The sequence below is a fragment of the Bubalus kerabau genome, chromosome 19 (assembly GCF_029407905.1).
Source record: "Bubalus kerabau isolate K-KA32 ecotype Philippines breed swamp buffalo chromosome 19, PCC_UOA_SB_1v2, whole genome shotgun sequence".
Classification (NCBI taxonomy): Eukaryota; Metazoa; Chordata; class Mammalia; order Artiodactyla; family Bovidae; genus Bubalus; species Bubalus kerabau.
In genome coordinates, this window is record NC_073642.1 from 13,826,561 (window position 1) to 13,850,856 (window position 24,296).

The window sequence follows — 24,296 nt, forward strand, 5'->3', positions numbered from 1 at the left end:
TGATCAGCACTAAAGGGACAAATTGAACGAATTACACAGAATACATTTTTCATGGAGCAGTCAATCGATTCTCATGTCTCATCTTTTCCAAGTGAAGTCCTAAAATAAACACTGAGAAATGAACTCAATAACATTGTACAAATGTAGGGAAATGAAAGAGGGAGGATGTTAGTTCTTCAAACTTTCTTCCAAGCCTGAAGGGGTTTTGAGAACTGTAAAGGAAGCAGTCATATAATTTAAATGGAGTAGTCGCATGCAGGGGGGATCACAAACCTGTCTCGTGTTCATGGTTCTTCCATCCATTTGTTGTGACTCTCGTGCTCTGGAGGAGAACAGAATGAAACACTGGGGAAAGGAAAAGAGGAGAAGATGCTGAGGACATTAGTCAGATAGACATTTGCCCCACACTAACAGTTCAGCATCAACTCAAAGGGAAATTAAACTGTATTTGCTATTTATATATAAATCTGTCATGATTTACCAGATCTGAGAATTAGGAGAAAGCTGTGAAGTGTTATAACTAAGTTCATGGATATGAGTCATTCAGAGTGATGAAATGGAGGATGTTAGGACATTTGGGGATCTGTGGGGACCTCCCTTTTGCATTGAAGGAAGCATTCAAATATCAATGTACTAAAGGTTGTGCAAAGTCAGGCTGGATGCATTCAGTGCCAATAGTCAGATGAGTCCAAATTTGTGGATGGGAAGAACAGTTGGAAGCTTCTAGCCTGGGCAGTGTCCTTCATTCTGGCAGTGTCTGCAGAGTGATTCCAGGGAGAGACGACCAGCCTTCTTCAGGACTAACTGGGGAGTTAGATGGGACTGGCGCCATAGGTTAAGAAGTCTGTAGTAAATGAGAAATCCTGAGAAAAACAGTAACATTAGGGACTATAGATAATAAATGCACAAATATTTTTTGTGCATTATAAACAAAGCAGTAAGTTGTTGCTTAGTCATAAGTCTTGTCCAACTCTTTTTGACCCATGGACTGTAGCCCTTCAGGCTCCTCTGTCTACAGGATTTTCCTTGGAGTAAGTTGTCACTTCCTCCTCCAGGGGATCTTCCCGACCCAGAGATTGAATTCAAGTCTCCTTCATTGGCAGTGGGTTCTTTACCACTGTGCTACCTGGGAAGCCCACAAAAGACAATTAAGGATGCATGAAGTGTAATGCACTTAGAAAGATATGCATACCATGCAAATTCAAAGTTCTACTGTGCTTTGGGTCTTGGCGCTGGGGTCATTGGGTTATTCTGGCTTTCATTCTGGGTACATGGTGGGATAGTACTTCTCTGTCTTCAGCAAAGCTTGGTACAGCCGTGTGTTTTGCCTTGACTAAAAAAGGACTAACATGATGTGCAACACACATGAACAAAGTTTTAAGGGTCACATTTCCCTCTCATTGCTGTGGAGATGGCAGATGTCTATGTTGCAATGTTGAGCACATCAGCTTGGGTCCCTGAGGGATCATGATAAACAAAGCCTCCCTGATGATCTGTACTGGATATCTACAGAAATTCAGTTTTGCTGTGTGATCCATTGGATTTTTAGAATTACATGTTTCTGAAGCATAACCTAGCCTAACCTGACTGGTGCTCTTGCAACTGCTAATATGTCTGGAGGTATTTGGAAGGCTGTTGTAGATTCCTGAAGTACATGAGTAGCTGAAAACTCCCCAGCCTCAGTAGACTTGATGTAGGAGGCAAACAGAGATACTCTAGCTTGCCGCTCACCTTTGTGTTCCTGAATTAAGCTTCCTCTTCACTTATCCTATCTTCTTTCTCTTACTTTTGTCCCTAAGTGACAAAGTGAACAATAGCTTCAAGCTGGCTTTCTTTGTGCGGCCTAAGAGCTGTCCTAATGTGCTCTCTGACATGGAGATTGTCCACAAAAGAATCTGGGAAATGCTTTCTTGACTCTACATGGTTGGGCTCAGAGAACCACAAGAGAGCAGGTCTCCCCTAAGTCAGATCTGAGAGCTCTCTGCTTACAGCATTGGATCAGACATTTAAATACTGGTTCATGTGCAACTCTTTATTTTCAGTAAAGACAATATGAATTATTTGGAAGAGCACTGATTTGGAATCAGAAAATATAGTTCGAATGAAGAGATGTCTTTGCTGAGATTGAATGAGCTCAGGATTTGAAACTGTTTTCTGAAGTTCCTTAGAGGCTCCTAGGAAACAGTTGAGAGGGAGGGAGGGAGCATAATATAGGAAACTTTGGTCTCCATCTACACTCTCCCATAGCCCCTCTGCCTTTATTGTCTTTATTTTGCTTCTCAGGAATATAACCATTAAGGGAAGTGTATTTTGCTCTAATATTTTATGATTTAATTATTTTATCCCAACCTGTGGGAAGCTTTTATTTGACCCCAAGTCAATATACCTTTCTATCCCTTCTTTGGGAGCAAACAGGAACATGGGGCTTTGGAATCAGAACTGTTGCATCTGAATCCCAATTCTCCTTTGGTTAAATTACTTACTGTTTCTCAGTCTATGAAATGAAGAAAATAATACTTTCTTTGTGCATTTTTTTAGATTCAAATTTATGTGATCTGTGAAGCACTTAGCTGAAGTTTGGTGCTCAGCATATATTATTTCACCTTTGCATCTTTCCTCTTAACTTAGTCTTTTTCCAGTATGAGTGGGTTCAGAGGGTCTTAGACTGGCTTTCCCCTCTGCCAGATAAGCACAACCTAAATTACTACTTTTTTCATAACTGAGATAATTAAAAATGCATATTTTTAACAGAATGATCTTGCATTACTTAGGAACTTTCTACTATTTTGCATAGGAATTAATATGTGTATATGCTTTTGAAATCTCACATGCCAGCAAATTTCATCACTCCATAACTGAAACTCTGCCATAATAGGTACTGCTTTTTATGAAAGAGTGGTGGCTCAGTGGTTAGAATCTGTCTGCCAGTGCAGGAGATGTGGGTTCAAACCCTGGGTCAGGAAGATCCCCTGGATAAGGAAATGGCACTCCTCTCCAGTATTCTTGCCTGGGAAATCCCATGGACATAGGAGCCTGGTGGGCTACAGTCCATGGGGTCACAAAAGAGTCAGACACAACTTGGTGACTGAACAAGTTGTAGAAAACCTTTCAGAAGGAATTTCCATAGAAATCTTACATATAAATATATACATATCTCTGTATGTACATATATACATGCATATATTTTTTCTAATAAATTAAGGTTGGTTAGTAAGGAAAAAATTGTAAAACTTCAAAATGAGTCAAAACAAACAAACAAAAAAAGAGTTCTGTCATGCTCACCCATCCAAGTTATCTCAGCTTTTCATTGTCTTTGAACTATTTTACAATTCTCTAAGTTGTAGAAAACTGACGATATTGCAAAATAATTCTTGAAAACCAATTATGTCTAATGGAATGCAACTTACTACTAGCCTACTAGTAGACCAATTTAGCATCAATTTGTACATTTATTTCAGAATTCCCAATTCCCTATATGTGTCTTTGCTGTTTGAGATTTCGTTTCAACCAGAGAAAAGACCCTGATACTGGGAAAGATTGAAGGCAAAGGGAGAAGGGGATGGCAGTGGATGAGATAGTAAGATAGTATCACCAACTCAATGGACATGAATTTGAGCAAACTATGGGAGCCAAGGTCCAAACTAGTCCAAACTAGGGGAGGGGACAAAGGACAGGGGAACCTGACGGGCTGCAGTCTATGTGGTCACAAAGAATTGAACACAATTTAGTGGCTGAACAACAACAACAAAACATTTTACCTGTCTTTATCATGCATTTGTTTTTACAAGAGACACATTTATATCATCTCTTAAAAATAACCCTTTAATAGTTTTAAAAACAGTTTGCTCTTCTTGCTTGACTGGGGAAAGGGGAAGACATTATTATTATTATTTTTAATGCTTTTGCATCTAAAGAGCCTCTACAGATCGCCATTTTCATTTATCCACCTCTAACATGCGTAGAAAATCCCATGGATAGAAGAACCTTGTGGGCTACAGTCCACGAGGCCTCAAAAGGGTTGGCCATACTTCGTGACTAAAAAGCAACAAGCATAGAAAATATAAACCTTGGGGAAAATCTTAAATTGGATCTTTTGGTTTGCAATAAGTATGCCTGAGATCAAGAGAAGAAAGCAATTACCCAATTAAAATATCTGGGAAAATCGTGATTTTAAAAATGTTTTAGTTGTGTGGGTCTTAAAAATCCATGTGCAGAGGGTTTACTTTGTGAGTCAAGTCTTTTTTCCTTATCTGGGGCCAGGCGCTAGATCATTTTCCTATAGGAGCTCTCTGGACCACAGTTGTCTAAGTGGATTAGTGGAGGACATCTGTTTCAGCAGAGCAGGATGGTCCAGTGTGATTTCCTCAAACGAGGCAGGCAGCCAGCCTCTTTGTGAATCTTCTCATCATCAAAGAGTGTCTCTCTTGCTCAATGGTGTGCAGCTGAAGGGATTGTTTGGGAAAAATGAGACCCCGGGGAAAACAAAAGGAAATTCAGCATCGTAAATTAAGAGACATTCATGGCCTTTTAGACCAATGAAAATAAGATAAACTGGGTCATGATAAGAACACAAAAATCTGCTTGGAAAATCCAATATATTCCCAGAAATGCATTTTCTTCCTTTTGTATAGATGATCTAATAGAAGATTGATAGATGAACTAATTCTCCAGTATATGAACAGATATACTAATATAAAACTTCATATAATTAAATGTATTTCTTAAAGGACATAGAAATTTTTAAACAATCACATATTTGTAAGTGGAAAATTACAAGGGTATATGGAAAGAGAACTAGGAAATGGGGTAAAACTCTTTTAGAGGAGGAAATTGTTAGCAAGGAAAAAAATTTCATCACATATTAATTTTTTATGTTAGACCAGAGAAATAACAGCTGTATTCTTAGATGTGATACTTGCATCAGGAGCCCTATATTTCATTATTCTTTTACTTTGTATTTCCTCTGTTAAATCCAGGATGTTAAATTATCTTTAAAATAATTGATTACTAATGGCAACTGAAAACATCTGTAGTATTCTTAGGGATGTATTTAATACAAACAACTTGTTGAGTTTGGAGGCAAATGTGTACCTGTGAAACCATCACTAAAATCTATATCATAAACACATCCATTCCTTCTAAAAGCTTTTCCCAACCTCTTTATTATTTTTATTATTAATTTAATATGTGATAAGAACACGACACAAAATCTACCATTTTAGCAAAATTTTAAGTATATAACACAGTGTTGTTTACCATAGACTTTATTCTGTGCAGTAGATCTGCAGGACATACTAGTTTTGTAAAACAAACTTTATATGTTTGGGTCAGACTATTTCCCATTTCCTTTTCCCATCATCTCCTGACACACACCATTCTATTCTCGGCTTCTGTGAGTTTCACTATTTCAGGTAATTCATACATGTGGTATCATATAGTATATATTTGTCCTTTGGTGTTGATTTATTCCAATTAGTGAAATGTCCCCCAGGTTCACTCCTGTTGTTGAAAACTGCAGGATCTCCTTTCCTTCTTTTTCAGGGCAGAATATTCCATTGTCTGTGTATGCCATATTTACTTGTAACTTTAAAATTTTCTTTTATCGGTGTTTTATAGTTTTTACAAGTTTTTCACCTCCTTTGTTATATATATTCCTAAGTACTTTATTCTCTTTACATTAATTTGACCAGAATTATTTTCATGATTTCCTTTAGGGATACTTTATTGTATTCCTTTTACTTTATTGTATCCCTAAAGGAATACCACTAATTTTTGTGTGTTGATTTTGTATTATGTAATATTACCGAGTTTTTTAGTTCTAACTCTGTGTGTGTCTGTGTGTGTGTGTGTACATTTGTATGTGTGGTGTTTTTAGAGGTTTTTTTTTTTTTAACGTTTAAAAGCATGTCATCTACAAACAGTTTTCCTTCTTCCTTTCCAATTTGGATTCCTTTTATTTTTCTTTTACATGCCTAATTGCTCTGGCTAAGACTTCCAGAACAATGTTGAATAGACGTGGCAAAAGTGAGCATCCTTGCCTTGTTCCAGAACTTAGAGGAAAAGCTGAAAGTGTTTCTCCATTCAGCATGAAATTAGCTGTGGATGTTTCATATATTGCCTTTATTGTTTTGAGATAAGTTCCTTCTATACCCAGTTTGTTGAGAGTTTTTATCATGAAAAGACATTGAATTTTTTACAATGATTTATTTGTATCTATTGAGATAATCGTATGATTTTTATTCTTCATTCTGGTAATGTGGTATACCACGTTAATTGACTTGTGTTATGCTCCAACTAGTGAAGGACAGGGAAGCCTGGTGTGATGTAGTCCATGGGATCACAAAGAATTGCACATGACCTAGCAACTAACAACAACAACGCTCAAATATCCTTCCGTCCCAGGGATAAATCCTAGTTGATCATGATGTATGATCCTTTAATGTGCTATTGAATTTGGTTTGCTAATATTTTCTTAAGGATTGTGTTTGTGTTCACCGGGCATATTAGTCCACAATTTTCTTTTCTTGTAGTGTCTTTGTCTGACTTTGATACTAGGGTGATGTTGCACTCATAAAATGAGCTCAGAAGTATTCTCCCTTCTTCTAATTTGGAAGAGTTTAAGAAGCATTTGTATTAATTCTTCTTTAAAGGTTTGGTAGAGTTCAACTGTGAAGGCATCTGGTTGGGTTGTGCTGTGTTGGGAGGTTTTTGACTACAGATTCAATCTCATTATTGGTATGTTCAGGATTTCCATTTCTTCTTCAGTCTTGGTAGACTGCATGCTTCTAGGAATTTATCTATTTCTTATAGATTGACCAGTTTATTGAAGTGTAATTGTTTACAATAGAACTGTAGGATCTTTTGTATTTCTCTGGTGAAAGCTTTAATGTTTCCTCTTCAATTTCTGGTTTTATTTGAGTTTTCTCAGTAAGTCCTGGCAAGGTTTTGCCAATTTTGTTTATCTTTTCAAATAACCAACTCTTAGTTTTGAATTTTTTTTTCTATTTTCTATAGAACCATTTATTTTGTTCTTCAGATCAAATCAGTCGTTCAGTCGTGTCCGACTCTTTGCGACCCCATGAATCAAAGCACGCCAGGCCTCCCTGTCCATCACCAACTCCCAGAGTTCACTCAGACTCATGTCCATCGAGTCAGTGATGCCATCCAGCCATCTCATCCTCTGTCGTCCCCTTCTCCTCCCTCCCAGCATCAGAGTCTTTTCCAATGAGTCAACTCTTCGCATGAGGTGGCCAAAGTACTGGAGTTTCAGCTCTAGCATCATTCCTTCCAAAGAAATCCCAGGGCTGATCTCCTTTAGAATGGACTGGTTGGATCTCCTTGCAGTCCTTACTTTCATTATTCTCTTCTTTATGCTACTTTTATACTTATTTTATTCTATTTTTTCTTGTTCCTTGAGGTATAAAGTTATATTGTTTATCTTAGATCTTTCTTCTTTTTTTAATATAGGCATTTATCACCCCAAATTTCCCTACTAGTACTATTTTTGCTGCATCACATAATTTTTTGGTGACATGTTGTGGTTTTATTTTCATTTGTTTCAAGATATTTCCTAATTTCCCTTTTGATTTCTTCATTGATTCAATGATTATTCAAGAGTGTGTTTTGAAATTTCCATATATTTTTGAATTTTCTCATTTTTCTTTTGTAATAGATTTCTAGTTTCACTCTCTTAGGTTGGAGAAGATACTTGGGATGATTTTAATCTTCTTAAATTTTTTAAGACCTCTTTTGTGACCTAGCTTGTGATCTATCCTGGACAATGTTCTATGTGCTTGAGAAGAATGTGTGTCCTGTGATTTTGAATAAAATGTTCTATATATGTCTGTTAGGTTTATTTGGTCAATGCTGCTGCTGTTGCTAAGTCGCTTCAGTCGTGTCTGACTCTGTGCGACCCCAGAGACGGCAGCCCACCAGGCTCCTCTGTCCCTGGGATTCTCCAGGCAAGAACACTGGAGTGGGTTGCCATTTCCTTCTCCAATGCATGAGAGTGAAAAGTGAAAGTGAAGTTGCTCGGTCGTGTCCAACTCTTCACGACCCCATGTTCTGCAGCCCACCAGGCTCCTCCGTCCCTGGGATTTTCCAGGCAAGAGTACTGGAGTGGGGTGCCATTGCCTTCTCCATTTGGTCAACAGTGTTGTTCAAATCTGCTGGTTCCTTATTTGTTTTAAAATTATAAGCATGTATGATTGTATAATATAACATGGATATTAAAAAATAACATTAGAAATGTTTAAAGAATTTGATAAAATGAAAATATCTAGAAATTCAATGCTTTACTTGAACCCCAATGTAGTCTTGCAAATTCCTAGAGTGTCCACTCCCATGTGGTGACAACCGTGTTGCACCTTCTTATCAAGAATGTTATTATACTCTCTTGTACATGGTATTTAGTAAAATTGTTTAACTATTGAGTCATCTTATACTGCTATCATCCTACAGGTAAAACTGACAAAGTAAGCACCAATAAAGCACTGGTGACATCAAATTCCTGACCAACATCCTCAAGCAGATCCATTAATAGTGCCTGAAATCATCCATTCCCCTGTGCACATGTGCCTATGTCAGACCTTCTCTCCTCAAATACGCCACACCTTATCCTCTCTCCTCAAGCCACAACACCTCTGCCTACTCTCTACTCTCAAGTATTGACCTTGACTCCTATTTGTCTGAGAAAAAAAATAATAAAAAGGTAACCTCTCTGCACATGTCTCCACCATACACACCCACCTGTGCCCTCAGCCCTCAGACTCTGCTTGTCTTCCAATTAGCATGGGTTCTGTGCTCTTAGCAAAAGCCAACTTATCATAGAAATAAGGATATTTCTTTCACATTTCTCTACCACTAACAAAGAAATTTACTTTCCCTATTTAAAAAACAAAGTCAAAGCAAAAACTCTTGACCCCATTTCTCCCTTCAATGACTGTGCCATTCCTTTCTTCCCCTGTATAATGATGCCTAACATTTATTTTTACTTGCTATTTATACTTTCATCCTCCCACTATCTCTTAAACCCTTTCCAATCAGCTCCTTGCCTCCTAACCTCCCCTGAAAAGGCTCTTGTCAGTTGCACACGTTGGCACATTCCTAATCCTTATCCCACCTGGCGCATCAGCACATTTGACAGAATCTACCATTCTGTCTCTCGCAGTTCTTTCTTCAGTCTACCCGTCTCTGCTGCTGATCCTTCTACCTCACTGTCTGCTCCTCCTCATGCATTTCTTCCTTTCTCAGCTTGTGTTACTTGTCTTGGATCTGTAAAATATCCAGGGTTGCAACCTTTGGGCTTTCTTTCTTCTCTATCTACAGTTCCCTGAGTGAACGTCTTCATTTCGTGGTTTCACATTTTATCAAGTTGCCAGCGTGCTTTGTTCTGGTAAGGTCCCTGGTCTGGCTTGTACACAGTTAACTTCTGTCTTCTTGCATGGCCTTTTCTTGGTTTGTGCACACTCAGAGATCTCTCTGTTCTCTCTCTGTCTCTTTTTTTTAAATAAAACCAAAAAATACAACCATATTAGAACCTCATCTTCATGACCTCATTTAACTTTCATGACCTTCTGAAAGCCCTGTCTCCACAACTGTCACACGGAGGGGAGGGATTCAGTGTATGAATTTTGGGAGGACACGGTTTAGTTCATAGCAGGAACATCTAATCCCAGACTTTCCCTGCTACCTGAGATCCAGCCAAGAATTGGCTTTCGCACCCTCCCCCCCTTTCCCAGGGACTGGAAGAACAAAAGCCCACATCATGGCACTTACCAATGAAAACAGTTAACCTCTCAGAGCTGTGGGACAGAGAGGGGACTGACTGGGGCTGCCAAGGTCAGGGCCTATAGGTATATATGTCACCATGCCATCAGAGCCCTGACCTCTTGCTTCCCTTTCCAGCTGGAACTCTGAAGGTCAAATGCTACATTTATGACAACCGAAAAACTGTGAGAGGTTAAAGAGCTGCTTGGAGCTGTTCTATAGTCTTCTAGTCCACAGCCAGGACCCTCGTCCATTCAGCTGACACACACACAATTCCAACGATAACAAATACCCTTTCAGTGAAAAGTAATAAATCTCCTTTTGTTTAAGAAATAGTCCTTTGGGATCTCTGCTTTTGCTCTCAGCAAACTCATATGAGGAAAATTGAATCCACATGGCCTGGAGAGAAGAAGATAAGCTAAGTAATTAGATGGGACCCAACTGCTTAGCAGCCAGGCTAAAGATAGGAGAGGAGGCTTGTGCTTTGTACTAGAAACTTCATTTTCTCAAAACTACTGAGGACCCAGAGATTGTCCATGCTTTCTTATTTGTGTTTATCTCCTGGGCCTTGCCATACGTATTTCCCAGGGCCCCTGGCCCTATGTTTAATCATCCCAGGGTCTCATTCTCAATTGGCAAACATCTTATTCCAAGTTTGAACCACTGAAAGTTTAATGTAAATGTATTTCCAATAAAAAAGAGGACAAAACTCATAGAAATAAATTGCTAATAGCAGTTCAATATGAAAAAAGTGTTTTAATGACAGTAAATATATACACACACACACACACACACGCATGCATTTTTTAAGAGACCACTTTTTGTGTTCTATAACTCACACACTATATATAGGTTATTTTTGTCACCTTTAAGTTTGACCTACATTTGAATTCTCTAAAGTCTCTTTCTCTTTCAACAGTATAGAAAAATGATAAAGTGTAAGACATCTACAGTGTTATAAGAGCTACTGCTTGCTGACCATTGGACAATTTACTTAAAATCACTGAGTCTAGATTTTCTGGTTGATAAAATAGGTAGGCATAGTACCTACCTAATAAATATTCCCTGAGACCTAGAGTTAATTCATATGTAGCAATTATTATGGTGCCTGCTAGTTACTAAATGCTCAATAAGTGTTGTTATCAAGATTAGTTTCATATTTTCATGAATATATCCCAGACCTGTAAAATGGGAATAATATTTCTACTTACATCACATGTTACTATATGATTACATGAGTATATGTACATATACAAGTATCTAAAATATTTTCCAACTCGTCGTGTATATTCCATAAGAATTAGATATTATCTTTTCCTATCTCACCTGTTTTTGGCCAACCAATTTATTACTTTTAAAGTACCCTTTGAAATTAAAAAATGCTTGATCCTTGGAAGGAAAGTTATGACCAACCTAGATAGCATATTCAAAAGCAGAGACATTACTTTGTCAACAAAGGTCCAGCTAGTCAAGGCTATGGTTTTTCCAGTGGTCATGTATGGATATGAGAGTTGGACTATAAAGAAAGCTGAGCACCGAAGAATTGATGCTTTTGAACCACGGTGTTGGAGGAGACTCTTGAGAGTCCCATGGACTGCAAGGAGATCCAACCAGTCCATCCTAAAGGAAATCAGTCCTGAATATTCATTGGAAGGACCGTTGTTGAATCTGAAACTTCAATACTTTGGGCACCTGATGTGAATAACTGACTCATTGGAAAAGACTGATGCTGGGAAAGATTAAAGGCGGGAGGAGAAGGGGACGACAGTGGATGAAATGGTTGGATGGCATCACCGACTCAATGGACATGAGTTTGAGTAAACTCCGGGAGTTGGTGATGGAGAGGGAAACCTGGCGTTCTGCAGTCCACTGGGTCACAAAGAGTCGGACACGACTGAGCGACTGAACTGAAGTACCTTTTTTCTCTTAGACAATCATAAAAGGAAAATGTTTTCTATAATTAAAGAGCCACTTAAGTTTCTTTTCTCAGATCTCTCCAAGGCACTCAATAATAAATCAATAACTAACACTTCTTGCTTTGGCCCTAATTTGGGAGAATGAGCCCCATGTCCAGCCCTCATTCCTATCCCCATATACTTACTCTGGGCACTGTCTCTCTCACACAGACTATACTAAAATTAAAATGAATTTTTGTGCCTTGAGGGTACAACTCACCAAGTGTAATGGGAAAGACAATTTGGAGAATTAAGAACAGATCATCTACTTCTCTATTAAAATGTCTATGCTTCAAGGAAAAAAAACAAAGTGTATTCATGAAAGAGTTTTAGAGTGCCTCATAAACAAGAATCAACTTTATTTAATCTTTTCAGTTTAACTGACTTTATAGTACTTACTAACTTTTGGGTACTGTGACAAATTGGCTTTAAATTCTTGCAGCTAAAGCAGGCAAATTGGTTATTATTTCTTCTGGAAGACAAATATGGCAGGATTGACTAGGTGTGGCAGATGGATTCTATTAAATTTACAAGTCTAAGTGAAACTGGCTAGTTACAATGGAAAACCTTAATAACTTGAATTATAAATGAGGTTTGATGGTTGTTTCATCAACCATGGATGAAAAGGAATCCCTTTTCATGAATAGAACATAAACAGTCTTGCTGCTGCTGCTGCTAAGTTGCTTCAGTCGTGTCTGACTCTGTGCAACCCCATAGACGACAGCCCATCAGGCTCCTCTGTCCCTGGGATTCTCCAGGCAAGAACGTTGGAGTGGGTTGCCATTTCCTTCTCCAGTGCATGAAAGTGAAAGTGAAGTTGCTCAGTCTTGTCCAACTCTTAGCGACCCCATGAACTGCAGCCTACCAGGCTCCTCCATCCATGGGATTAAAGGATCATTATATAAGGAGCCATGTACTGGTGCATTAGTGCATTTAAACATTGGTTCTACATGTTTGCCACAAACTACAATATTTCAATAGTCCTGAGTCTCTACCATTTTCTGAACGTCCCTGCCTTGACTGGCAGAGTCAGTGAAGGGTGATGATCAGCCATTCTGTCAGATGTTCCGTAGAGTCAGGACTAAGGTCAAGTTTTACCTAAAACCCATGGGTAATTCTTCAAGAGTCTTTATAAGGTAGACCATGAGGTAGAAAACTAAGGTCAGTAATTCAGAAGAGGATTCACTATCATATGTAAAATAAATGGTTAGTGGGAACTTGTTAAATAATACACGTGATGGCATTGTGTGATGATCTAGAGTGGTGGGGTGGGGATAGGGAGACTCAGGAGGGAAGGGGTGTGTGTATATATATTCATCATTATATATATCATATTATATACCTATTATATACCTATTATAATATGATATATATAATGATGAATATATATATATATAATTATGACTGATTCATGTTGTTATACAACAGAAACCAACACAATATTTTAAAGCTGTTTTCCACCAGTTTAAAAAAGAAAAAGAAGGGGATTCTGAATGGATCACTGAGTCAAAGAGAGGAGCAAGACAGGGTGTCAATATCTAACCTAAAATGCAGAGGTAGGGTTCATATGGGGATTCCCAGGTGGCTTAGTGGTAAAGAATCTGCCTGCCAATGTAGGAGATGCTGGAGACATGGGTTTAATCCCTGGGTCAGAAATATTCCCTGGTAGAGGAAAGGGCAACCCACTCCAGTCTTCTTGCCTGGAAAATCCCATGAACAGAGGAGCCTGGTGGACTACAATCCATGGGTTTCCAAAGAGTCAAACCTGACTGAGTGACTAAGCTCACACAGAGCTCATACACTTCGGGATCTGAGGAAGCAGAAAGGAACATGTCAGGCAGGAGGACTGGGTTGTATGAAATATGAGATGTGCTATTGCCTGTGGCTGGCCTCTTGTGTTTTACGTGACTCTCACATGTTTAATAAACCGGAAATAGAATGGAAACCAGCTTGTAATATAGTCCCCTGAAAGGTGGATGTACTGTGTCCATGTTCTAACCAGGAACTCTTATGACCACATCACTGAATTATTTTCAGTTCTATTATATATATTAAGAATCAATTATGGATACACAAAAAAGAAATAAAATTATACATATTGTTAATAACCTCTCCTGTCTTCTTTACTTCAGAAAACATATTTTTCCCAAGCTCCCCAAAGATAAGGACTGTGATATATTCATGTATGTAGACAGCACAGTCTTAAACTGTATCTAAATTTTATTTCTTAAATAAAGAAAAGTTATAGATGGTAGGAATAAGTTATCAGTGCCAGTTTATTTTATTGTGCAAGTTATTATTTTTGGTTGGACATATACTAGAATCTTTGCATGAAACATAAAGCATATATAAAATTCAATATATATAAAATGTATGGTAGTCATTTTTTAAAGAACTATTTTGAAAATAATGTTATAGCTATCTAATAGGTTTCTGCTTCCCATTATAGTCAATCCGTGAACTTGTGTCTGGGGGGCTTAGAATAACTTCTGGCAGAACATAGATTTTGTGGTCTTTGTTTCCTTGGCCCGGAGAAGGTTTTTCTAACTTGTCATGGGAAAGGTTCGTGAAAATGACAACAATAATGTGAGTCCATGACTGAGTGAGATTCCCACATATAGGAAAGAGACATAATGAGGAAGTGACAAGTCATACAGGAAGCTGAGTTAATTGATTGCATTCATGAGGGACAGAGAGTCCATGGGACTCTCCCAGCAAGAATACTGGAGTGGATTGTCATTTCCTCCTCCACAGGATCTTCCTGATGCAGGGATTGACCCTGTGTCTCCTGCATCTCCTGCATTGGCAGACGAATTCTTTACCACTGAGCCACCTGGGAAGCTCATGGGATCAGTACTCATTTGATAAAATTAAGCAAAGAGAGAAAGAGGAGTATGGACTCTCTCTCCTCATTTCTCAGTCCCTTTTTCAGATCACTGAACTTTATGCTATTTCTCCTATACAGCATTTAAATCTTATCAATGCCATCATCTTTAATATACTGATGATCTCATTATCTATCAGCAAGTGTTTCCACAAAATACATTAAAGCAACTGATTTTCCATGTTACCCTTCCCTTCTCATCAGGCCTCTGGGTTCAACTCCCACATTTAAAAGGACATAAAATTCTTTGACTTAATTCCCATTTCTGCCCCATGAATTTTGATTCCCACCCAACTTTTAACATTTATCATGTACTCTGAGCATAAAGAAATTCAACAAAACAAAATGGTTGTCTGAGGAGGCCTTACAAACAGCTGAGACAAGAAGAGAAGTGAAAGGCGAAGGAGAAAAGAAACACCCATTTGAATGCAGAGTTCCAAAGAATTACAAGGAGAGACAAAAAAGCCTTCTTAAGTGAACAAAGTAAAGAAATAGAAGAAAGCAATAGAATGGAAAAGATTAGAGATCTCTAGGAAAATTAGAGACATCAAGGAAACATTTCATACAAAGATGGGCACAATAAAGGAAAGAAATGATACGGACCTAACAGAACAGAAGATAATGAGAAGAGGTGGCAAAAACACACAGAAAACTGTACAAAAAACGTCTCAATGACCTAGATTACCATGATAGTGTGATCACTCACCTAGAACCAGACATCATGGAGTGTGAAGTCACGTGGACTGTAGGAAGCATCACTACGAACAAAGCTAGTGGAGGTGATGGAATTCCAGCTGAGCTATTTCAAATCCTAAATGATGATGCTGTTAAAGCGATGCACTCAATATGCCAGAAAATTTGGAAAATTCAGCAGTGGTCGCAGGACTGGGAAAAGTCAGTTTTCATTCCAATCTCAAAGAGGGCAATGCCAAAGAATGTTCAAACTATAGTACAATTGTGCTCATTTCACATGCTAGCAAGCTAATGCTCAAAATTCTTCAAGCTAGGCTTCAACAGTATGTGAACTGAGAACTTCAAGATGTACAAACCGTACTTAGAAAAGTCAGAGGAACCAGAGATCAAATTGCCAACATCTGATGGATCACAGAAAAAGCAAGAGAATTCCATAAAAACATCTACTTCTGCTTCATTGACTATGCAGAAGTCTTTGACTGTGTGTATCACAACAAATTGTGGAAAATTCTTAAAGAGATGAAAGTACCAGACCAACTTACCTGTCTCCTGAGAAATCTGTATTCAGGTCCAGAAGCAACTGTTAGAACTGGACATGGGACAACAGAATGGTTCAAACCTGGGAAAGAAATACGTGAAGTCTGTATATTGTCACCCTGCTTATTTAACATATGCAGAGTACATCTTGCAAAATTACTGCAGATGATGACTGCAGCCATGAAAGTAAAAGATGCTTGCTTCTAGGAAGGAAAGCTATGACAAACTTAGACAACATATTAAAAAGCAAAGACATCACTTTGCCTAGAAATGTCTGTATAGTCAATGCTTGGTTTTTTCCAGTAGTCATGTATGGAGGAGAGAATTGGACCATAAAGAAGGCTGAGTGCTGAAGAATTGATGCTTCAAATTGTGGTACTGGAGAAGACTCTTGAGAGTTCCTTGGACTGCAAGGAGATCAAACTAGTCAATCCTAAAGGAAATTAACACTGACTATTCATTGGAAGGACTGATACGGAAGCTGAAGCGCCAATACTTTGGCCACCTGATGTGAAGAACTGACTCATTGGAAAAGACCCTGATGCTGGGAAAGATTGAAGTCAGGAGAAGGGAACGACAGAGGATGAGATGGCTGGATGGCATCACTGACAATGAACATTTTTTGAGCAAACTCTGGGAGAAAGTGGAAGACAGAAGAGTGTGGTGTGCTACAGTCCTTGGAGTTGCAAGGAGTTGGACATGACTTATGGAGTGAATATCAACAACATCTATGCAATAGAATACCATTTATAAATAAAAAGGAGTGAAATATTAGTGCATGCTATAATATGTGTGAACCTGAAAACTATTGTTTGCAATTGTACAAAGTCTGGCACAAAAAAATCACGTGTAGTATGTTGCATTTATATAAAATACCCAGAAAATGCAAATTTGTAGAGACAAAAGCAGATCAGTCTTTGTCTGTGGCTTCAAGTGAGATCATAGATTGACTGCATACAGTCTAGGAAGACTTTGGAGGAATACAGAAAGCTGTAAAATTGGACCATATCAATGGCTTCATAGCTCCATAAGTTTACTAAAAATCATTGAACGACAAATTGGATACATTTCACAGTTTTTAAATTCTACTTTTATTTATTTATTTTTAATTAATTTATTTTAATTGGAGGTTAATTACTTTACAATATTGTATTGGTTTTGCCATACATCAACAAGAATCCGCCACAGGTATACACGTGTTCCTACTTTTAAATTCTACATTTCACAGTTTTAAAATGTTCAGCATAAATGATGGTGGATTTTTTTCATTGCAACCACTCAAGGGCACAGGATTTTGGTTTTCCCTGTTTTTTTATTTGATCATTTGGTCAGGTGCTACCTACTAGATTTATCCACTGCAAGATACCTTTCTTTTGCATAATTAACAAGTAATCTAGGGGTGATGTTTTGATACTATGGGAATACCCTGTTCCCAAAAAAATGCTTGCTATTTAATATTTAAAATTTCTTCTTCAAGTTTATTAGCTGGCACCCTTCCATAAAGAAAAGTTCAGTCTCGATTCTATTTTCTTTGCCTATCACAATGGACACCTTTCTTCTTCCACATTCAGTATATTATAATTCATTCTCATGATTCTATCTTATGCTCATATTGTCCTAAATTTGACCAGGTTAGTCTCCTTAAGTCAGCACATTTTCTTTTGTACATGTCTGTATCCATTTTTTTTAATTTATTATTATTTATTTTATTTTTGACTGTGCTGGGTCCTCCTCGCTGTGTGTGGTTTTCTCTAGTTGCAGGGACTGGAGACTACTCTTTGTTGTTGCATGGGCTTCTCATTGTGGTGGTTTCTCTTGTTGTGGAGCATGGGCTTTGGTGTGTGGGCTTCAGGAATGGTGGTGCATGTGCCTACTTGCTCCATAGCATGTGGGATCTTCCCAGACCAGGGACTGAACCCGTGTCCCCTGCATTGGCGGGCAGATTCATAACCATGAGACTACCAGGGAAGTCCTTGCATTAGTTTTTGAAGTACTCACTGCCTTTCATCACAGCAAGATGTTCCAGGATCAAACTATACTTTTCCTGTGCCAGTCCTAGACTCAGTCATTTTTCCATGTATCTATGGTCCCAGAGACAGAGGAGCCTGGTGGTCGCCATCTATGGGGTTGCACAGAGTTGGACACAATTGAAGTGACTTAGCAGCAGCAGCAGCATGGTTGCTTTTGGTGGTTATGGTATTTAAAATCAGATGCCATATCTTCTTGATCAAATTCCCCCTTCACCCAATTAGAACACTAAAGAGTGCTGACTCTATAATAAATATTTCCCATAAGTGCCAGTGAGATGAAATCTCATCATTATTATCTGGGGACACTTGAGAGCCCTGTGACAGATGTGCTGATGAACCAAAAGTGACAAGGAGGAGGACTCTGACTCGAGCTGGCATTGCTCCATTGGGTAGCATTTGTAGGTCAACTATATAGTCAGATTCACTCTCTCCAACCGTAAAAATAATTACCTGCTTCCTGAGAGTTCTGGGAAAATTAATTTGCTAATGACTTTAAAGAGGTTTAAAGATCAAAAGTTCTATGTATATGCTAATATTATTATCTCAAATGGTTCTCTTGCTCTGGACTGAAGCTGAGATGATGGCTAAATCACAGCCTCATTCTGAAACCACATACAATTCACAATCACTTTAATATCCAAGCAGTGCACATCTAAATGGTGGCGCCGCAGCAGGAACACACAGGAGCAGGATAGCACAAGCGGTTCCCTGATTCTTGAAGCCTAGGTGTGCATCTAATTGAACCAACATTCCTTGACTTGCCACCCTGTCTATCCCCTGTGCGTAAAGCACTGGGATTGCCCCCACTCTCAGATGCAATTTCTATTTATTACTCTCTAAGATTAATTCTGAATTTGGGAAAATATCGCTCAGAGGGAAAATATACATATGCCAAGGAGATAATTATGTCATGCTGAAAAGATGCTGATACAGGCAATGAGGAGACTTGGGCTCAAGCCCTGTTAATTACGAGGTCTGACCCTAGGTGAGTCATCACCTCTGTGTGACTCTGGTCACCAGTCACCCTGAGAAGTGGCTGGGGCTGCATAGGTTACTGGTGATGCATGAAGAACTGCAAAAGCCAGGAGGCACCAATGTGTGCACTGTAAAGGGTGATGCTTGGACCTTTATGGGTTGGTTTTTAGCTTTCAACTACCTGTATAGTTTCGAGCATAGATAGAAAATGGAGGCTTGGTACTATCTGAGGTTTTGTAGATTGTATACAAAGATGGTTGTAACAATCCCACTCTTCTCTGTGTGCATACCCCCTTGCAATGTGATCTTGCCACTCCTACAAAAATGAGATGTTTTCTATCTCATGAATTTGGGCTCACCTTGGTATCTTACTTGGATCGAGAGAACATGTTTCAGGAGATATCATGTAACCTCTGAGCCTTGGGCTTAAGAATTTATGGAAGTTTCTTTTCTCACTTGGAATCTGAGACAACTGTCCTGGGAAGGAGTCTAGGAGAAAAGAGCACATGAGAAGACACTTAGCTGTCACAGCTAGTCCTACAGGCCCCCAGGGTTGAGCCCCCTGCTGTATAAATGAGCTGTGGCAAGGCCAGAGAGATCTCACCTAGGAAACTCATGAGAAAAGAAAACTCTTGATAACAGACTCAAACACCAACAACAAATTGTCGTTAAGGGCTGGAGTGGGGGAAATAGAAAATGGAAACCAAAAGTCTCCACCAGATGTTTATTGAACAATTACTGTGTGCAGGCACTTGTCCAAGCCCTTTCAATGTAATAACACCTAGAATGTTCTTAACTATGGGTTAAATACTATTCTTCCATTTAACAGATGGAAAAACTGAGTCAGGCATGGTTTAACAACTTGCCAATAACTTTGCATATGCGAACTAGTGCAGCCAGAATTCAATCCCTTATAGTTTTTTGCTTCAAAGTCTATTTCTTAACCCTTCCACAATATTGCATATTGTGGGCATTTTCCCTGTTGCCTGTAGGGCATCCCTTTGGTTTCTGAACTATTACAGGAGGAATTAGGCATGTACAGCCAAAACCTTTCATACATCAAAGGCTATCCAACAGTCTCATGTCAAAAGAAACCATGAAACCTCTTTTCAGAAGGCTGTTGGACTTTTTGTTGTTATTGCTTAGTCACTAAATCGTGTCTGACTCTTTGCGACCCTGTGGAGCAGCCCACGAGGCTCCTCTGTCCATGGGATTCTCCAAGCAAGAATGCTGGAGTGGGTTGCCATTTCCTTCTCCAGGGGATCTTCTCAAACCTGCATCTCCTGCATTAGCAGGCAGATTCTTTACTGCTGAGCTGTTGGACTATGGGTGTGTTTTTAGATTGTTAAAAGACCATCATCAAGCCTGCTTATCTGTTCTTGATACACACTTCAGTTAGGAGAGGTTATGGGGCTATAAGGTCCAGACATACAGTTCTGGGTAAAAATGGGGATAGAATTTGTATCACCAAATGTGTTTATGGAATTTCTGAGCAGGCCACCTTAAAGCAGTGAGCTGATAAAGCTGGGAACAGCCACACATTTTCCCAGTGTACAGACCAGAAAGGAAGTCACGGCTGTGATGTGATCAGATCTGACAACAGTACAAATGAAGTGCCAAAAGCAATTACCTGCCATACACAAGCAGATAAACAATCCTCCACCCTCCGTCTTGGATCCAACAATCAAGAAAGGGAGAGACTAAGAGAAATGTGGTACTAAAGTGTCAAATCTGGACATTCAAGACAACAATAAAACAGCTCTTGATAAAAAATGAAATCAACTTTGTATTGGCATCACTGTAATGAGTAATCTCTCCCTCTTCATTGAAATGGGCTTCCAAGGTGTCTCAGTGGTTAAAGAATCTGCCTGCCAATGCAGGAGATGCAGGTTCAATCCTTGGGTTAGGAAGATCCCCTGGAGAAGGAAATGGCAACTCACTCCAGTATTCTTGCCTGGGGAATCTCATGGACAGAGGAGCCTGCTGGGCTACAGTCCATGGGGTTGCAAAGAGCGGACCTATCTGAGCGACTGAGTGCACACACACTTCTTTGAAATATCCGTGTATATTAATTTATATTGTGGAAAATTTAACTGCAGAGTTGATCTGGATTGGAAATGTGAAAAGGCTAAAGTTAAAGACCAACCTATCTGGAAAAACTTGCATCGCTTGGGAGTTAGCAATTGCAAAGTGTTTTCAATTTCTTTGTAATATCTCTTATTTTAAATAATAGTGGAACATTTATTGGATGCAGTCTAAGCTTCTGAAAAAATCACTCTAGTTAAAATTTTTAAAGTTTCACCATTTAGTGTTTTCCTTTAATGATTGAAAACACTTTCAAAAATAGAAATTGAAGAGTTGAGCAAAAAATCGATGTGTCAGCAAGACTATTTCCAGCTTGCTCCATACATTGTAATTCTGTATAGTAGTAAGGCAGAGCTATATCACTATGTGAATATGACCATGTGGCAAGATGCTTCCAGCTCAGAAAGGATTCTCTGTGGCAGTAACTCCAGGTATTCCTTAAGAATCGTGGAAAACATGGATGCCAAGGAAAACATTGGGATGACTGAATCAAAATGACAGGAGCCAGAAGCTGTTAAGTGCTCATTTACTACATGGTCAACAAAATGAAAATGCCTCATAGTTCTTAGAATGGCCTAATCAGGTAGGCACACTTTGCGTTTTTGAAACGAAAGAGACTCAGGGAATAAAGAAGTTCTAGAAGCTCAGAGCAGGTACCACTTGGACTCAACACTCCTACATTTTAAGGATTTGTATAGGAAAATAGGTTCTTCAGACCCATCCCAAATTATAGGCTTAGTTCAAAATCCATCCACAATGATCATATCTTGGCTTCTTTGTAATTCCCTTCTAAGTGACCAACAACATCAATTATGGGCCCAGTTGTATTTTGCCTTTGTGAAAGAATAGAGAATTTGGTAGCCAATTTAGTCCACTGTCTTGAGAAAGGTGGAAATAATCTCCTTTCCATATATTGAGCAACTGACAAATCGCTTATGTCTCCTATGTTTTCACTTTTCATTGTTCATTAAAATGTTTTTAATTGAGCACTTTCTAGGTACGAGGTAAAATGTTGTGCATTAGTTAATCAACAAACAAAATGCAAATGCTTCCTGCTTTAAACAAGGAATCACAGAGGCAGATATGGCATATAAATTGGTATAATTCCCACCAAACAGAAATCTATGATATTATAGAGCTGCATCATCCAATATGGTGGCCACTAGCCAAATATTGCTATTTAAATGAACTAAACTAAACTGATTTTGTCACACCAACTACATTTTTAGAGTGTTCAATAGCTACTTGTGGCTCTTGGCTGCCGTAATGGGAAGCACAGATACAGAACATTCCTGTTGTTGCAGGAGATTCTATTGCTCTTCTCAGCTATAATCCCTTAGCTTGTGTTTTCTTCATAATGTGTATAAATCTCTAGTTTACTTGTATTAATTTATATTTCATAGCTATCTATTCCACTAGAATGTAAACCCAATGAAGGCAGGGCTTTGTTCTCTTTTTAAAAATTAACTTTTATGGAATATAGTTACTCTACAATGTTGTGTTAGTTTCTTGCTGTACAGCAAAGTGAATCAGTTATATGTGTGTGTTCGTGTGTGTGAGTGCGCGCATGTGTGTGTGTGTGTGATATCCCCTCTTTTTAAGATTTCCTTCCAATTTAGGTCACCACTGAGCCCTGAGTAGAGTTCCCTGAGCTCTACAGCAGGTTCTGGTTTGTTACCTATTTGTGGCTTTGCTCCCTTTATCGTTTTCCCCCACAGTGCCTAGCACATAGTAAGTGCGCAATGAATTTACTGAATAAATGAAATAATGGACTAACAAACTAATCTGGAAAGGCTTTTAGGAATTCAGTTTTGAATTAACTAGAAGAGGAACCGGGGAAGGAAGAACACTCTAGAGAGGCTAAACGAAGGACCTGATATCCCTCTGAGGAAAAGAAAATGATGCCCTGTCCTTAGAGTTTAGCAGTGAATGAGCAAAAGAAGCAATTGTATGTGAGATGATCTGGTGAGGTTGTGGCGCCTGACGGCAGAGGGTAGGATGTGGTCTTCCTCTTTCCCTATTTCTGCTCTATTGGTCCAGCCTGGGCAATATGGGACTGGACCACAGAGTTCCCATGCTGGGAATATTCAGTTGTTCACATTGCCAGAGGTTTCCTCTAACACCCAGGCTGGCTTGACCTGAGCCTGACATCCTATCCCCCTGCTGCCCCCATCTGACACTTCCTTTGCTCACAGTCCTCGATGTTCTCTGACAGAGCAGTGCTCCTTTGTGGCCAAAATTTTCATCAAAACGGGCCTCCATTTCTTGTTATTACCAGCAACTGCCCAAACTATATTTGAGCTCACTAAGAGCTTTTATACAGCTAACTCCCCATAAAAGTCAACCCCTGGTGCTCACACTTCTAGCTCACGTCCAGCTCTTCCCTGTTTCCTGCCGGTCAGCTGTGCTGAAGTCCCCGCGTGCCTCACCCCTGGGCTTTTCTGACTTATTTCACACGTCCTGCACGTCCGCCCTCAGGCTTCCCAATGGCACAATGAGGGTGCATAGGTGTAACTCAGGTACGTCTCATTACGAAAGCCAGTGAGCTGAAGCTTTCCTTCTAAACTCTGTTCATCTCTTCAGGGCTAAATGAGATGCCTGTGCTCTGAGAAGCTCAAAGAAGTAGCCCCTTGTGCCTAGTGACCACTAAATGATGCTGATTTTAGCTGTAATGAACTGTGTTATACTAACTTACGGGCTTCCCAGGTAGCTCGGCTGGAAAAAAAATCCACCTGCAATGCAGGAGACCCTGGTTTGATTCCTGGGTTGGGAAGTTCCCCTGGAGAAGAGGTAGGCCACCCACTCCAGTATTCTTGGGCTTCCCTCGTGGCTCAGACAGTAAAGAATCCACCTGCAATTCGGGAGACCCCGGCTCGATTCTTCGGTCAGGAAGTTCCCCTGAAGGAGGGCATGGCAACCTACTCCAGTATTCTTGCCTGGAGAATCCCCATGGACAGAGGAGCCCAGTGGACTACAGTCTCTGGGGTCACAAAGAGTTGGACATGACTGAGCGACTAAGCACAGCACATACTTATATTTTTAGTAATTTGAACACTTGGCATAAGAGTGTAAGAAAATGATTTGGAGAAACTCCTCTGGCTTTCCGGCGGTTAAGACTTCATCTTCTAACGCAGGATGCATTCGAGCCCTGGCTGGGGAGCTAGGATCTCGCGTGCCTCACAGACAGGAAACCAAAACATAAAATAGAAGCAATATTGTAACAAATTCAATAAAGATTTTCAAAACTGTCCACATAAAAAGATCTTAAAACAAAGAAAGCGATTTAGAAATATAGAAAACTAGAAGTAAACATATGGCAGAAACTTAATTTGTTGTGTGGATCAATACTTATGTATGTCACATGTGAAT

The 24,296-nt window shown here is 39.2% G+C and overlaps 1 long non-coding RNA gene across 1 annotated transcript in view; it reads right to left on the reverse strand.

Moving 5' to 3' along the window:
• Window positions 1-547: 547 nt before the first annotated feature.
• Window positions 548-24,296, reverse strand: part of LOC129634411 (uncharacterized) — a 33,320-nt gene continuing 9,571 nt past the window's right edge. Inside the window, exons 2-3 of the long non-coding RNA XR_008705615.1 lie at window positions 15,843-15,919; window positions 548-863 (exon numbers count right to left, since the gene is read on the reverse strand). This is a non-coding gene — a long non-coding RNA (uncharacterized LOC129634411). The remainder of the gene's footprint in view (window positions 864-15,842; window positions 15,920-24,296) is intronic.